Here is a 15241-nt window from a genome sequence, read left to right on the forward strand (position 1 = left end):
TAGGTAGATGTTTTCCTCATGGATTACAACACAATGTGAAGTTACACGACTCTGAAATTTGTGCCAACTGTACAAAAACAAAAGAAAGACACCATGAAAAAATTATGTCCTTCATGGCCTGAGAGCCTACACAGTTTTGAGTAATTTAAAAGGGTAATTATGAGAGCCTGACATTTTTCTGTATCTCACCTCTTCTGCTTCTCTTCTTTGTAAATCAAAGTCAGTAACAGGTTAGTAGCAAAAGTCTCATCTATCTCCCCCTTCTTCCTTCCTAACTAATCCTACTCAGTTTTCTCTCATCTTCCTGAGCATTTTCCATGAACAGCATTGCAAGTTGGTTTAAAAAAAAAATAGAAAAAGAAAACAGAACGAAAAAAAGGAAAGAAGAAAAAGAAAGCTTTACAAGGGTTTTGTTGGTTAATTATTTACTGGTGGAATCACTCCACCAGGAGTTTGATTTCATTGGCTAGCAGTTGGTTCATGTTGAATAGGCCCCCTGGGAGCTTGGTGAGCAGCTCTCGCTCCATGGTTTCAGGGTCGCTGTCAACAGAGCTGGAACATACGCTCATGTTATCAACAGCAGTGTTGGCTGAGGGACCCAGCTCCGGCTCACTAGTCTCACTGGCCGTGGACACCACAGAGAGCAGGGACATAATGCCAGGTGAGCCGGCTAGAGGGCAGAAGGGAGGCGACATATTCAGCTATGATACCAGCTACATCTAAGTTATAAGCCTTATCAAAGGCTATGAAACCTACATTTGCATTGGCCTTGCAGACACAGAAGGAGCCGTAGTCTTTCATCAACAGGTCAATGCCACACACATCCATTCCCAGGATATCAGACACCTGGATAGCTAGCTGTTTCCCTTGTTTACTCAATGAGCACATCATCCCGACACCACCTAGTGAGCAGTTGCTTTGCATCCTCCCATCTGTTGAACAGCGCTATCATGGTGTCAACCACACGGCCTCCCATGACAATGACATATACATCACTTCCATGAGACTCTTTAACATATCTCTGAAACAGGGATGGAACTTCATGGCAAATAAGATGGCTTAGATCAGCCAAATCATGCTTATCGCGAGCCAAGAAAACTGCTTTGCCTCTATGACACCGTGTATTCTTCACTAATATTGGGATCTCCAGTACGTCTGCTTCATCAATCATTTTAGCAAAATTTTCATGACCACCATAAGAGAAAGTATCTGGCAGAGGAACACCATGACCTGCCAACTCTTGAAATGTCTAGAACTTATTAACACAGTTTAGGATGTCTTGAGGTCAGTTCATCAGCCTGCATCCCATCTTCTCTAGATGGTGCAAAACAGTGATGTCACTATCACTTTGTACCCAACGGGTTGGTATTCTCACTACCACCACTGGAGGGTAGGCAGTAATTAGTTTTCCATTGATATGAAGACCCAGGTTTCCTTGATGGATTGTTAGCACCACCTCATCCATCACCACAGCCCTAAAGTCCAGTTCCTCCTTACAATATTTGGTCTTTAATGCTCGTAAGATCTCTTTTTGGGGATAGTCTTCCCTGATTTGATGATCTGTCAAAAACCACAACTTGGTGGCCACAGAGCTACATATCTTGATCGGCCTGTCCTTCCTTTTCTGGGGTTACTTCCTCCTGAATATACACTCTTTCTAGGATTGTAGGAGCTCCCACAGAGTCTGAAATCAGTAGTGCAGGCTGACAAGAAAGACAGGTCAGAAGACTAGGGCAGAAGCTTCAGTCCTCTGCTGAAAAATCTCCTTGTATGATTCTTTTAATGTGCTGTTGGATTCTGTTTGCTAGTATTTTGTTGAGGATTTTTGCATCTATGTTCATCAGTGATATTGGCCTGTAGTTTTCTTTCTTTGTGACATCTTTGTCTGGTTTTGGTATCAAGGTGATGGTGGCCTCATAGAATCAGTTTGGGAGTGTTCCTCCCTCTGCTATATTTTGGAAAAGTTTGAGAAGGATAGGTGCTAGCTCTTCTCTAAATGATAGAGTTTGCCTGTGAAGCCACCTGGTCCCGGGCTTTTGGTTGTTGGAAGATTTCTAATCACAGTCTCAGTTTCATTGCTTGTGATTGGTATGTTTATATTTTCTAGTTCTTCCTGGTTCAGTCTTGGAAGGTTGTGTTTTCTAAGAATTTGTGCATTTCTTCCAGGTTGTCCATTTTATTGGCATATAGTTGCTTGTAGCAATCTCTCATGATCCTTTGTATTTCTGCAGTGTCAGTTGTTACTTCTCCTTTTTCATTTCTAATTCTATTGATTTGTCTTCTCCCTTTTTTTCTTTATGAGTCTGGCTAATGGTTTATTAATTTTGTTTATCTTCTCAAACAACCAACTTTTAGTTTTATTGATCTTTGCTATTCTTTCCTTCATTTCTTTTCCACTTATTTCTGATCTGATCTTTATTATTTCTTTCCTTCTGCTAACTTTAGGGTTTTTTGTTGTTGTTGTTCTTCTTTCTCTAATTGCTTTAAGTGTAATGTTAGGTTATTTATTTGAGATGTTTCTTGTTTCTTGAGGTAGGATTGTATTGCTATAAACTTCCCTCTTAGAACTGCTTTTGCTGCATCCCATAGGTTTTGGGTCATGGTATTTACATTGTCATTAGTTTCTAAGTATTTTTTGATTTCTTCAGTGATCTCTTGGTTATTTGGTAGTGTATTGTTTAGCCTCCATGTGTTGTTATTCTTTACAGATATTTTCCTGTAATTGTTACCTAGTATCATAGCATTGTGGTCGGAAGAGATACTTGATAGGATTTCAATTTCCTTAAATTTACCCAGGCTTGATTTGTGACCCATGATATGATCTAGCCTGGAGAATGTTCCATGAACACTTGACAAGAAAGTGTATTCTGTTGTTTTTGGAAGGAATGTCCTATAAATATCAATTAAGTCCATCTTGCTTAATGTATCATTTAAAGCTTGCATTTCCTTAATTATTTTCATTTTGTATGATCTGTCCATTGGTGAAAGTAGGGTGTTAAAGTCCCTTAAAATGATTGTGTTACTGTCGATTTCCCCTTTTATGTCTGTTAGCACTTGCCTTATGTATAGAGGTGCTCCTATGTTGGGTGCATAAATATTTACAATTGTTATATCTTCTTCTTGGATTGATCCCTTGATCATTACATAGTGTCCTTCTTTGTCTCTTGTAACAGTCTTTATTTTAAAGTCTATTTTTTCTGATAGAGAATTGCTATTCCAGCTTTCTTTTGATTTCCATTTGCATGGGATACCTTTTTCCATCCCCTCACTTTCACTCTGTATGTGTCCCTAGGTCTGAAGTGGGTCTCTTGTAGACAGCATATATATGGGTCTTGTTTTTGTGTCCATTCAGCTAGTCTGTCTTTTGGTTGGAGCATTTAATCCATTTACATTTAAGGTAGTTATCGATATGTATGTTCCTATTCCTATTACCATTTTCTTAATTGTTTTGGGTTTGTTATTGTAGGTCTTTTCCTTCTCTTGTGTTTCCTGCCTAGAGAAGTTCCTTTAGCATTGGTTGTAAAGCTGGTTTGGTGGTGCTGAATTCTCTTACCTTTTGCTTGTCTGTAAAGGTTTTAATATCTCCATCGAAACTGAATGAGATCCTTGCTGGGTAGAATAATCTTGGTTGTAGGTTTTTCCCTTTCATCACTTTCAATATGTCCTGCCACTCCCTTCTGGCTTGCAGAGTTTCTGCTGAAAGATCAGCTGTTAACCTTATGGGGATTCCCTTGTATGTTATTTGTTGTTTTTCCTTTGCTGATTTTAAAATTTATTCTTTGTATTTAATTTTTGGTAGTTTGACTAATATGTGTCTTGGCATGTTTCTCCTTGGATTTATCCTGTATGGGACTCTCTGCACTTTCTGGACTTGACTATTTCCTTTCCCACCTTAGAGAAGTTTTCAACTATAATTTCTTCAAATATTTTTTCAGTCCCTTTTTCTTTTCTTCTTCTGGGACCCCTATAATTCGAATGTTGGTGCCTTTAATGTTGTCCCCAAGGTCTCTAAAACTGTCCTCAATTCTTTTAATTCTTTTTTCTTCATTCTGCACTGCAGTAGTTATTTCCACTATTTTATCTTCCAGGTCACTTATCCATTCTTCTGCCTCAGTTATTCTGCTATTGATTCCTTCTAGAGACTTTTTAATTTCATTTATTATGTTGTTCATCATTGTTTGTTTCCTCTTTAGTTCTTCTAGGTCCTTGTTAAACGTTTCTTGTATTTTCTCTGTTCTATTTCCAAGATTTTGGGTCATCTTTACTATCATTACTCTGAATTCTTTTTCAGGTAGACTGCCGATTTCCTCTTCATTTTTTTGGTCTGGTGGGTTTTTACCTTGCTCTTTCATCTGCTGTGTGTTTCTCTGTCTTCTCATTTTCCTTCACTTACTGTGTTTGGGGTCTCCTTTTTGCAGGCTGCAGGTTCGTAGTTCCCATTGTTTTCGGTGTCTCCCCCCCAGTGGCTAAGGTTGGTTCAGTGGGTTGTGTAGGCTTCCTGGTGGAGGGGACTAGTGCCTGTGTTCTGGTGGATGAGGCTGGATCTTGTCTTTCTGGGGGACAGGACTATGTCTGGTGGTGTGTTTTGGGGTGTCTGTGACCTTATTATGATTTTAGGCAGCCTCTCTGCTAATGTGTGGCGTTGTGTTCCTGTCTTGCTAGTTGTTTGGCCTTGGGTGTCCAGCACTGTAGCTTGTTGGTTGTTGAGTGGAGCTGGGTCTTAGTGTTCAGATGGAGATCTCTGGGAGAGCTTTTGCTGTTTGATATTATGTGGAGCCAGCAAGTCTCTGGTGGGCCAATATCCTGAACTCAGCTCTCCCACCTCAGAGGCACAGGCCTGACACCCGGCCAGAGCACTAAGACCCTGTCAGCCACACAGCTCAGAAGAAAAGGGAGAAAAGAAAGAAAGAAAGAAAAATAAAATAAAATAAAGTTATTAAAATAAAAAAATGAAAAATTAATAAAAATTGAAAAATTAAAAAGTAATAAAAAGAAAAGGAAGGAAGAAAGAAATAAACAAGAGAGCAACCAAAGAAAAAAAAAATCCACCAATGTAACAAGTGCTAAAAACTACACTAAAAAAAAAAAACAACCCCAAACGGACTGACAGAACCCTATGACAAATGGTAAAAGCAAAGCTATACATACAAAATCACACAAAGAAGCATACACATACACACTCACAAAAAGAGAAAAAGGAAAATATATATATATTTATCTATATATTAAAAAAAAGGAGGAAGAGAACAACCCAATCAATAAACAAATCTACCAATGATAATAAACTCTAAATACTAAACTAAGATAAACATAAAACCAGAAACAAATTAGATGCAGAAAGCAAACCCCAAGTCTACCGTTGCTCCCAAAGTCCACCGCCTCAATTTTAGGATGATTCGTTGTCTATTCAGGTATTCCACAGATGCAGGGTACATCAAGGTGATTGTGGAGATTTAATCCACTGCTCCTGAGGCTGCTGGGAGAAATTTCCCTTTCTCCTTGTTTGCACAACTCCCGGGGTTCAGCTTTGGATTTGGCCCCGCCTCTGCGTGTAGGTCTCCTGAGGGCGTCTGTTCTTCACTCAGACAGGATGGGGTTAAAGGAGCTGCTGATTCGGGTGCTCTGGCTCACTCAGGCCGGGGGGAGGGAGGGGTACGGAATGCGGAATGCGGGGCGAGCCTGCGGCGGCAGAGGCCAGCGTGACGTTGCCACCAGCCTGAGGCGCACTGTGTGTGCTGCCGGGGAGGTTGTCCCTGGATCACAGGACCCTGGCAGTGGCAGGCTGCACAGGCTTCCGGGAGGGGAGGTGTGGATAGTGACCTGTGCTTGCACACAGGCTTCTTGGTGGCAGCAGCAGCAGTCTTAGCGTCTCATGCCCGTCTCTGGGGTCCGTGCTGATAGCCGTGGCTTGCGCCCGTCTCTGGAGCTCCTTTAAGCAGCGCTCTTAATCCCCTCTCCCCGCGCACCAGGAAACAAAGAGGCAAGAAAAAGTCTCTTGTTTCTTTGGCAGCTCCAGACTTTTTCCTGGACTCCCTCCCGGTTAGCTGTGGCACACTAACCCCTTCAGGCTGTGTTCACGCAGCCAACCCCAGTCCTCTCCCTGGGATCCAACCGAAGCCCAAGCCTCAGCTCCCAGTCCCCTCCCATCCTGGCGGGTGAGCAGACAAGCCTCTCGGGCTGGTGAGTGCTGGTCGGCACCGATCCTCTGTGCAGGAATCTCTCCACTTTGCCCTCCGCACCCCTGTTGCTGCGCTCTCCTCCGCGGCTCCGAAGCTCCCCCCTCCGCCACCCGCAGTCTCCGCCCGTGAAGGGGCTTCTAGTGTGTGAAAACCTTTCCTCCTTCACAGCTCCCTCCCACTGGTGCAGGTCCCGTCTCTATTCTTTTGTCTGTTTTTTTTTTTGCCCTACCCAGATACGTGGGGAGTTTCTTGCCTTTTGGGAGGTCTGAGGTCTTCTGCCAGCGTTCAGTAGGTGTTCTGTAGGAGTTGTTCCACATGTAGATGTATATCTGATGTATTTGTGGGGAGGAAGGTGATCTCTGCGTCTTACTCCTCAATCTTGAAGGTCTCTCCCGTTTACCTTTTAAAGGATGCGTTTAAAAAAAAAAGGAAGAACCAGTCGATAAGCAAAGATAGAAGTTTTTTTAAATAAAATGATATAATTATAGAAAAAGGCGTCAGAGGAGAGGAAAATGTAGTCCACCATGCAAATGAATGGAAACCTACTGATTTTTTTTGCAAATGGGAAGAGTCTGGACAATCTTTCCAAGAGTCCTTAATAGGAACTCCAGTGTTACTGATCTCAGTTTAAAACTGAAAATAAAATCCATGTTGCTGATCTCAGTTTAAAACTGAAAATAAAATCCATGTTTAATGTATCTAGGTCCTTAGAATAGGTTAATAAAATAATCTTTTGAATAAATAAAGGGTTACAAAATAACATTAGCTGGTTTTGTGGATTGAGGCATTTGAACTCTGGAGTTTTCAATCTAATTCCTGAAATTCTGATGCATCAGAAGGTAGTAAGTGACATTCAGAGTCTCCCTCTAGGGAGGTCAGCTCAGAACCTGGCTTGTATTTTTTCTCAAAGGTTGGTTCTGGAAGAAGATTCTACAATTTCTTTCAATTACCTGTTCTAGCAACCAACAAACTTTGCAGTCAGGACACTGTTTTTCTGCATATTCTAATTTCTTCCTGGAGCAATTTAATTCCATTTCCTTAGTGCATATGGGAAATACATAGCATTTGGTGCCAGACTTGAAGTAAGATGGATGAGTTAAAATAAAAACCGGCTTTTCAAAATGGTGGTGTAGCTAAGTCTTTTAAACTCGGACAGAAATGGAGAGAGAATTAAGTCAGGAGAGTGTGTTTTAACTCCAAGGCATAGAAGATCTAGGGTTTTTCCTCCTTGAGGGAATTGGGGAATAAGAAGGTGCCTCCAGGTGAGTGTGACACAGAGGTTTCAACCTCAGACTAGATAGATCCCAGCCTCTTTTGTCTGGCTTGTTCTGCCCTCTCTCTATTTCTGTGGTAGTTGGAAGGACGTATCTGATGTCTCTGTTCTGATCGTCTGGCAGGAGGAGAGAGTGTCTGACTCCCAGTTTGGCAGCAAATGCTTCTGCAGTACCTCTGGCTTGTTCAAACTGACAGTGCAGAGTCTATCACCAGCTCTACTGATTTGCTGCCTGATCATGTGTACAGTGAGGCCACTGTTCTCTTTACTGTCACCCTTACATCCTTAAAGAGTCATATCAAGTCACCTGTCAGGTTTCTTCTTTCCAGGCAAAAATACTTTAGTTCCTGCAATCTTCCCTCAAAGATGTACACAAACATTTTTTAACTTTCAAAATAATTGAAACTAACTTCTATAACAAGGCTCTAACAATAACTTGATTAAAGTAGAAGCCACTTTCTTATTCCTTCATATTATATCTAACTAATACATTGAGGATCTAACTACTACTTTTAAAATTAAATGGCTGCTTTAATAATCTATGTTGACTTTGTGATCCAAATGACAGGAAATCACCTTATATGACACTATTAGTAAGAGAAAGTATGTAACAATAGACTTTTAGACCAGGCCTAAAAGAAGACATAAAATAGATAAGATAGAAATAAAAGTTGTTAACCAGAAATTTCAAAAAGAAAGGCCTTTGTTTTATTGCTTGACTATTTTTTGTGCATTAAAAGGAGCTAATGACTCCCTCCTTTTTATAAATCACATCTTTCTTGTTACTCTATAGTTATAATTGCAATAAAAATTACTAAAATGTTCTTAGGTAGATAGACTGGGAAGGACTCCACATCTGGAGGAAATGTCTGATTCTGGCACAGTCAAGGATATAGTGAGGAAGAAGAAACTAATATTGAATGATTGATAGATGACCCTTCATTACAAGACTAAAAGACAACAGAGCATTTCAGTTTTATACAATAACTCAGAGCATCATAAACAAAACTTTATTGAAGGTCTGGTGGTTTTAGACTCTCAGAGCCATCCAAACATATATCTAAGAGAGCAAGTGCTAAGAGATCAAGTTTGCTAAAGCAAAGATATATCTAAGAGAGCAAAACTCATGCCTGTCTGTGAGGGATTCTGGGAAGTTGATAGTATTGGCTGATAGAGAAGAGGAAGAAGAAAGTCCAGACAGGATTGGAAACAGGAGAACTGATCCTTCATGGAGAACTCTCTATTACATTTTGTCCAAAGAGATGGGAGAAAGTTAGTGTGATTAATATTAGCGCAAGTATTCATGGAGGTCCAACTTAGTGGAGGTGTTTGGGTGGTTCAAAAACATGCCTGATGTACTTACTACATACTAGCTGCTGGGGATGCAAAGACAAATAAGGCAAATCCCTGCCAAAGAGAAACTTACAATAACAGAAATAGAAATGATAAGTAATATGCAGGGTGGCAGAACCATCTGTGAATTAAGTCTGTTGGTAGTGAATCTCCCAGCAAAGAGGGAACATGGGAGCAGGCTGATAAAAATTCAAAAAATTGAGGGGAGTCACAGAAAAGTGGGCTGAAATACAGAGCTGGACTCCATTCTCCAGAAGGAACTGGAGTGCTGAAGAAAAATTTGAAGCAGAAGGTCAGTGATATGGATGATGCCAACACTCTTGGGAACAGAGAAAGGCTGTCATTCATTGACCACATTGGTATATACACTCATCCACACCAGTCTGAATGAAATATATTGCCTGCCATATCAGTAAACAAAGGATGTTGCAGCCATCAAGCCATCACATTATAGCTGCCCCTATGGTGCACCCTGAAGAAACTCAGGATGAGAAATCACAGGCCCCAGATAGCTGAGGTGTATATCAAAGGAATGATTTCAGTGAGCCCAGAATCTTGCATCTTCTATACATAGAAAAATGATAAATTCCTTAACTTGAGATATCTTGTTTTCTTTAATTAACAGTAATGTTTAGATGTTCCAACTACCTGGTCTTTGTTGCAAAAACTCCTATATATCTTGGCTGCCCCCCACCCCACCCCCATTCTTCTTTGCAGCAGTCTCTCAGAGTTATTTGTGATGCTGTGTCCTGGGCTTAACTCCTCAGTTTTGTCTGCCAAATAAAACATAACTCTCAACTTTTAGGTTGTGTTTTTTTTTTTCCAGTTGACACCAGGTATCTGGTCTTTGCCAAAAAGACATATTTTAGAACTGGAGATTTCTGCTGCACTACCTGCCTTAGAGAGGAATGTCTCAGGAGCTGGGAATAGAGCTGATCTTGTTTGAGGTACACACAGTGACTAATGTGATTACAGCTGGGGAAGGGGGCTCACATTTTATTACTAAAAGAATAGTGGGACAGATTGCCCATAGAGGAGAGAGCCAACACATTGCTGAATTTGTAAAGAAAGGTTTCAGGAAGAAATGAAATTAAGGTGGGTCTTGAAGAAAAGGGAAGGCGCCTTAGATAGGGAGAATAAACAGGGAAAGGCAGGGGAATCAGTATGAACAAAACACAAGAGGGGGTTTGAATGCACATAGTATGTATGGGGAATGATAAGTACATCAGTTCGGCTGGATCAGAGGGTTTGTATAAGCAAATAATAATCAAGTAGAGTGGAAAAGTGAGTTGGCGCCAGATTGTAATAGCCTTGAAATACCAGTCTAAATATTTTGGACTGTATCCTAGCAGAGAAAATTGATTTTTTCATTTTGGAGTGGAAGTCTAGCAATATTTTGAGAAGGTTATAATCTTGTATCAGTGTATGGAGTGGATAAGGTAGAGGTCAGAATGAGAAGATATTGCCATTAAGATACTAGAGCCTGGAATTCAGTAGTAGTGGTGGGAACGGAAAGAAGGAGTTGTGAAAGGCATTACAAAGGAAGACTTGATAAGAGGTATTAAGAATTCCTCCAGAGTTTTATATTTAGGAGGCTGAATATTGATGAGACCATTGCCTGAAATATCAAAATCCAGAGGAGAAGCTGGTTTGGTGGGAAAATAATTAGCTTAGATTTAGTTGTGTTAAATTGAGGTGATAATAATACAAGTAATTATAAATGCCAGGTCTGAAATTCAGTAAAGAAATTAGGTTCAAGATGTATGTCTGAGAATCCTCCTGGTCGAAGTGAAAGTTTAAGCCCTGAGAATAAATGATTCTCTATGAGAATATGTAGAACAGTGATTCTCCACCCAGACCATGTATTATAATCACTGTTGCAGTGGAGCTGTTGTTTCTGCCTGCCCCCTCTTCTGCTAAAAGAAGACCTCTGTTCATTGTAGGAGCTGCCTCTCTTCCTCTCCCTGTGATTCTGGTGGTGGGCTGGGGGGAGGCTACAATTAGGGGGTCCCACTTCTCCATCATAAAGGAGGGCCTGCAACCCAGTATGGACAATCAGAGCATCCATCTCCTAGATGTAGTGACTGGTCCAAATGTAGCGACATGACTCAGTATCTTTTTAGTATTTAGCCTGTAGACCAAGGTAATGAGGGCCAGAGTCTTTTCTCTGTAATCACTAACTATGAATGATGGGAACCAAAATTTTCCTATATTCCTCTTTTCCACCACATAAAGAAATCCTGCCTGACAATGCAGCCACTTCATAGGGAAACAGAGACAGGGTCCTAATGATACCATTTGAATCCCTAGAACCAGATGTTCCTGAATGTAGTCCTACCACATGTCTGCTAACATGGCCACTTCATTTATATGCTATCATACCACAGTGGGGGGAGGGGGGCACTGACAAAGGCTGCCTAATATTAATTGGCTAAGTCACCTTGTTTATTTGGGTGTTTTGATCTTTGTAATGAGACAATAGTTCTGTATCTTGATTATAGTGGTAGTTACACAAAACTTCTCATGTGATAAAATGACAGATCTATACGCACTCATTGTACCAATGTCAGTTTCCTGGTTTTGATATTGTACTATGGTTATTTAAGATGTAAATGAACTGGGAGAGTCTGGGTGAGGCTAATCTTTTCAACTTCCTGTAAATCCATAATTATTTCAAAATAAAAAATCTTTAAACATTGCTGTTTATGAGACATTTAAATATAAAGATACAGAAAGTGAAAAGTTTGAAAAGTTAAAGGATGAGAAAATATATTCCATGCAAATAATAACAAAAATTAAGTTAATAGATATGTTACTATCAGAAAAACTAAACTTTAAAATTAGAGGCATTAATGTGAGATAATGAGGGTCACTCCATGGTGGCAAAACTGTAATTTATTAGAAAACTATCTGATAACATAACCTCAAAATATATAAAGCAAAAATTGACTTAAAAGGAGAAATAGACAAACCCACAATCATAATGGGAGATTTTAACATGCTTTTCTCAGTAATTAATAGATCAAACTGATAAAAAATTCAGTAGTAATATAGACCCTTAGGACAATAAATTAATATATGCCCAGAATTGTACAACTACAAAATGTATACATTTAGGAAAATCAACTCCCTACTGGGTCATAAAGCAAATTTCAACAATTTTCAAAGACTGAAAGCATTCAGACTTTATTCTTTGACTACAATGCAGTTAGGTTTGAAATCACAAACAGATAATTAGAAAATTCCATATGTTTGAAAATCGATAAAAACATATTTCTAATAGCTAATGTGTCAAATAATTCATAATGGAAATTTAAAATAATATTCACATTGGATGATGAAAGCGCTATATATCAAAACTTGTTTGATTCACCTAAAGTAGTATCTAGAGGTTGATTTAGGTCTTAATTGTTTATATAAGAACAGAAGAAGGACTAAACTAATGAGCTAAGTATTCAAGTCAAGATGTTAGAAAAAGAATAGGAGAGAAGAAAACCTCAAAGAAAATATCAAGAAGAAAATAATAAAGATAAGAATAGTAATTAATGAAATGGTAAACAAACTGACAATAGTAAGTATCAACAGGATAAAATTTGGTTTTTTGAAAGATCAATACATTTCACAAACCTCTGGCAAACTTGAATAAAAGAGAAGGCATATATAAATAATATCAGTGATTTCAAATAGAGGTTAGTACTGCAGATGTTTCAGACATAAAGAATGTCTTCTTTATGTAATCACATTAGTCACTGTGTGTACCTCAAACAAGCTCAGCTCCACTCCCAGCTCCTGAGACATTCCTCTCTAAGGCAGGTAGTACAGCAGAAATCTCCAGTTCTAAATAAGAGGCTATTAGGAACAACTTTATGCCAACATACTCCAAAATTAGATGACATAGAAAAATTCTTAGAAAAACTTATGTTAAGAAATTAAGATAAAATTCTCTTCACAAAGGAAAAAATACAAGCCCCAGATGGCTTTACAGGCAAGTTTTATCAAACATTTAAGCAAAAAAATAATCCCAGTCTTAAGGAAATCATTCTGGAATATAGCTAAGGAGGGAACATTACTGACAATTTATGATACTATCATAATTTTGACAAGGATAGTATGAGAAAGGAAAATTATAGGTCAATCTCACTCATTAATATATATGGAAAACCTTAAACAAAACAGTAGCTATCAAAATCTATGTATGAAAATGTTAGTATATTATTGCCAAGTTGGGTTTATTCCTTCCACGAAAGGCTGATTTAATATAAGAAAACCAATATATGTAATTTTTCATATAATTAGCTTAAAGTAGAAAAATTATATCATGATTTTAGCTGATAAAACTATTTCATAAAATTTGACAGTCATTCAACATAACAGTCCACAAACATTCTAAGAAATAGAAGGAAAATTACTGAAACCCTGAAAACATTCCCTTTAAGATTAGAAAAGCTACAAGGTACCTGCCATCACTATTTGCATTCAACACTGAATTAGAGACCCCAGCCAGCATGGTAATGTAAGAAAAAATCAAAGATATAAGGGTTGGAAAGGAATTCTTCTGTCTGTGAAGAAAACCTAAAATAATCTACAAATAAATTATTGTAATTAAAAGAAGTAAAATATACTCATAGTTAAAAAACTAGATGACATAAAAGAAAAAAAAACTTATCTATAATCTTAACACTCAGAAAAGATCAAATGTGGGTTTCCCTGGTGGCTCAGTGGTTGGGAGTCCACCTGCCGATGCAGGGGGCATGGGTTCGTGCCCCGGTCTGGGAAGATCCCACATGCCATGGAGCAGCTGGGCCTGTGAGCCATGGCCGCTGAGCCTGCGTGTCCGGAGACTGTGCTCCGCAACGGGAGAGGCCACAACAGTGAGAGGCCCTCGTACCACAAAAAAAAAAAAAAAAAAAGATCAAATGTAACATGTTGATATAATTTTCTGTAATTTTTTCTCCATGTATTTATTTTTATTTTTATTTTTTTACATACCTAACATTGTATCATACATATGCAGTTTTGTAGGCTTGCTTTACATTCTAACCTTGCTTTTTTAAAAAAGTTATTTAAAAAATGAGTTTGTTGAAAATATTCTCTTGTTATGGATGATAATAATGTTTAGGGAGTTTCCAAATGTTTCTATTATAAATAGCCTTGTTGTAAAGAGCTTTGTCTTCATGTCACAGTATGTCCTTGTGATACATTCTTAAATGAGGCCTACCTTAAAGACCATAATGTCCTAAAGACATTGGTCCATTATGGTCTTCTAAGACCATAACTATCCTAAAGACTCTTAATAAATATTACCAAATTGCTCTCCAAACTGTGTCACATTAATTAAGCTGCAACCACCAGATAATATATTTTCAACTTATGAAACCCAACAATAATTTAATATTATCATTTGAATTGAATTTGAATATCATTTATCTTTGCTATTTTGACAATAGGAATTTTTTAAAGTAAACTATTTTTTAGAGTGGTTTTAGATTCAGAGCAAAATTGAGAGAAAGGTCATAGCTTCCCCCACTATCAATAACCTCCACCAGAGTGGTGCATTTGTTTCACTTATGAGCATAGACAGTAGGAATTTACATCCTATTTTATTTGGTATTTCCTTGGTTACTAGTAAGGTTGAATATCTTTCATGTTTCTGACCCACTTATACTTTTCCATATATTTTCTCTCTCCTTTTGCCATTTATCTATGGTAGTTCAAGTATCTTTATGATTTAAAAAATTGGTTAAATTCTGATTATAGTGAGAATATTATCATTTCTCTACTTTTGTTATAAGTTGTTTTCCAGTTTGATTTTTTGCTTTCTACTCAGAAATAGTAGTTTTATATTTTTCATAAGATGTATAGCAAAAAATTGATTACTATTATATTTTAACCTGCATTCCCATGTTTTTAGTGAGAATTATTATTTTGTTTCAGAGGAATTGAGAAACATTAGAATATCATATATACACATTACCCAAAAAACAGAACATAGAAGAAAGGAAAGAAGATAGTTTTAGAGCTGGGAAAGCCACAGTGGTTCAGGAGTCCCAAGTAAAAATCTAGTTGATGACAGATTTATTTATTCATTCATTCATTTTTAAAGATATCAGAAAGCGCCCACCATATGTCTAGCCTTGTGCATATGGTAGACACTCTGAAGAAGAGTGATTATATGGACAGGAAAACTATTCCAGATGCTCCTATCTAATCTTTTCAAGATCATGACAATGAAAGAGAGAGAGGGAGCAAAGAGATTAAGTTCTACAGTCTCAGGATGATGAGAGTCTAAAAAGGGTAGAGAGAAAGAAAAAGTGAAGGCTGGCTGAGCCAGCACAGCTCTTTTTAATACTTCAGTCACATAGTAATATGAGAGATGACAAAAGTGTCCACATCTCTGTTAAACCTTTTAACCATGTACAGTGATCACTACCAACTG

At 38.3% G+C, this 15241-nt stretch overlaps 1 pseudogene across 1 annotated transcript; it reads right to left on the reverse strand.

Moving 5' to 3' along the window:
- Positions 1-437: 437 nt before the first annotated feature.
- On the reverse strand, positions 438-7213 carry LOC307051293 (beta-citrylglutamate synthase B-like; annotated as a pseudogene). Its single transcript has 2 exons — positions 7130-7213; positions 438-1703 (listed from the first exon to the last, which is right to left on the reverse strand). The product of its transcript is annotated as a beta-citrylglutamate synthase B-like (transcript).
- Between the last annotated feature and the right edge of the window lie 8028 nt (positions 7214-15241).

The sequence above is a fragment of the Hyperoodon ampullatus genome (genome assembly GCF_949752795.1).
Source record: "Hyperoodon ampullatus genome assembly, chromosome: 4".
Lineage (NCBI taxonomy): Eukaryota > Metazoa > Chordata > Mammalia > Artiodactyla > Ziphiidae > Hyperoodon > Hyperoodon ampullatus.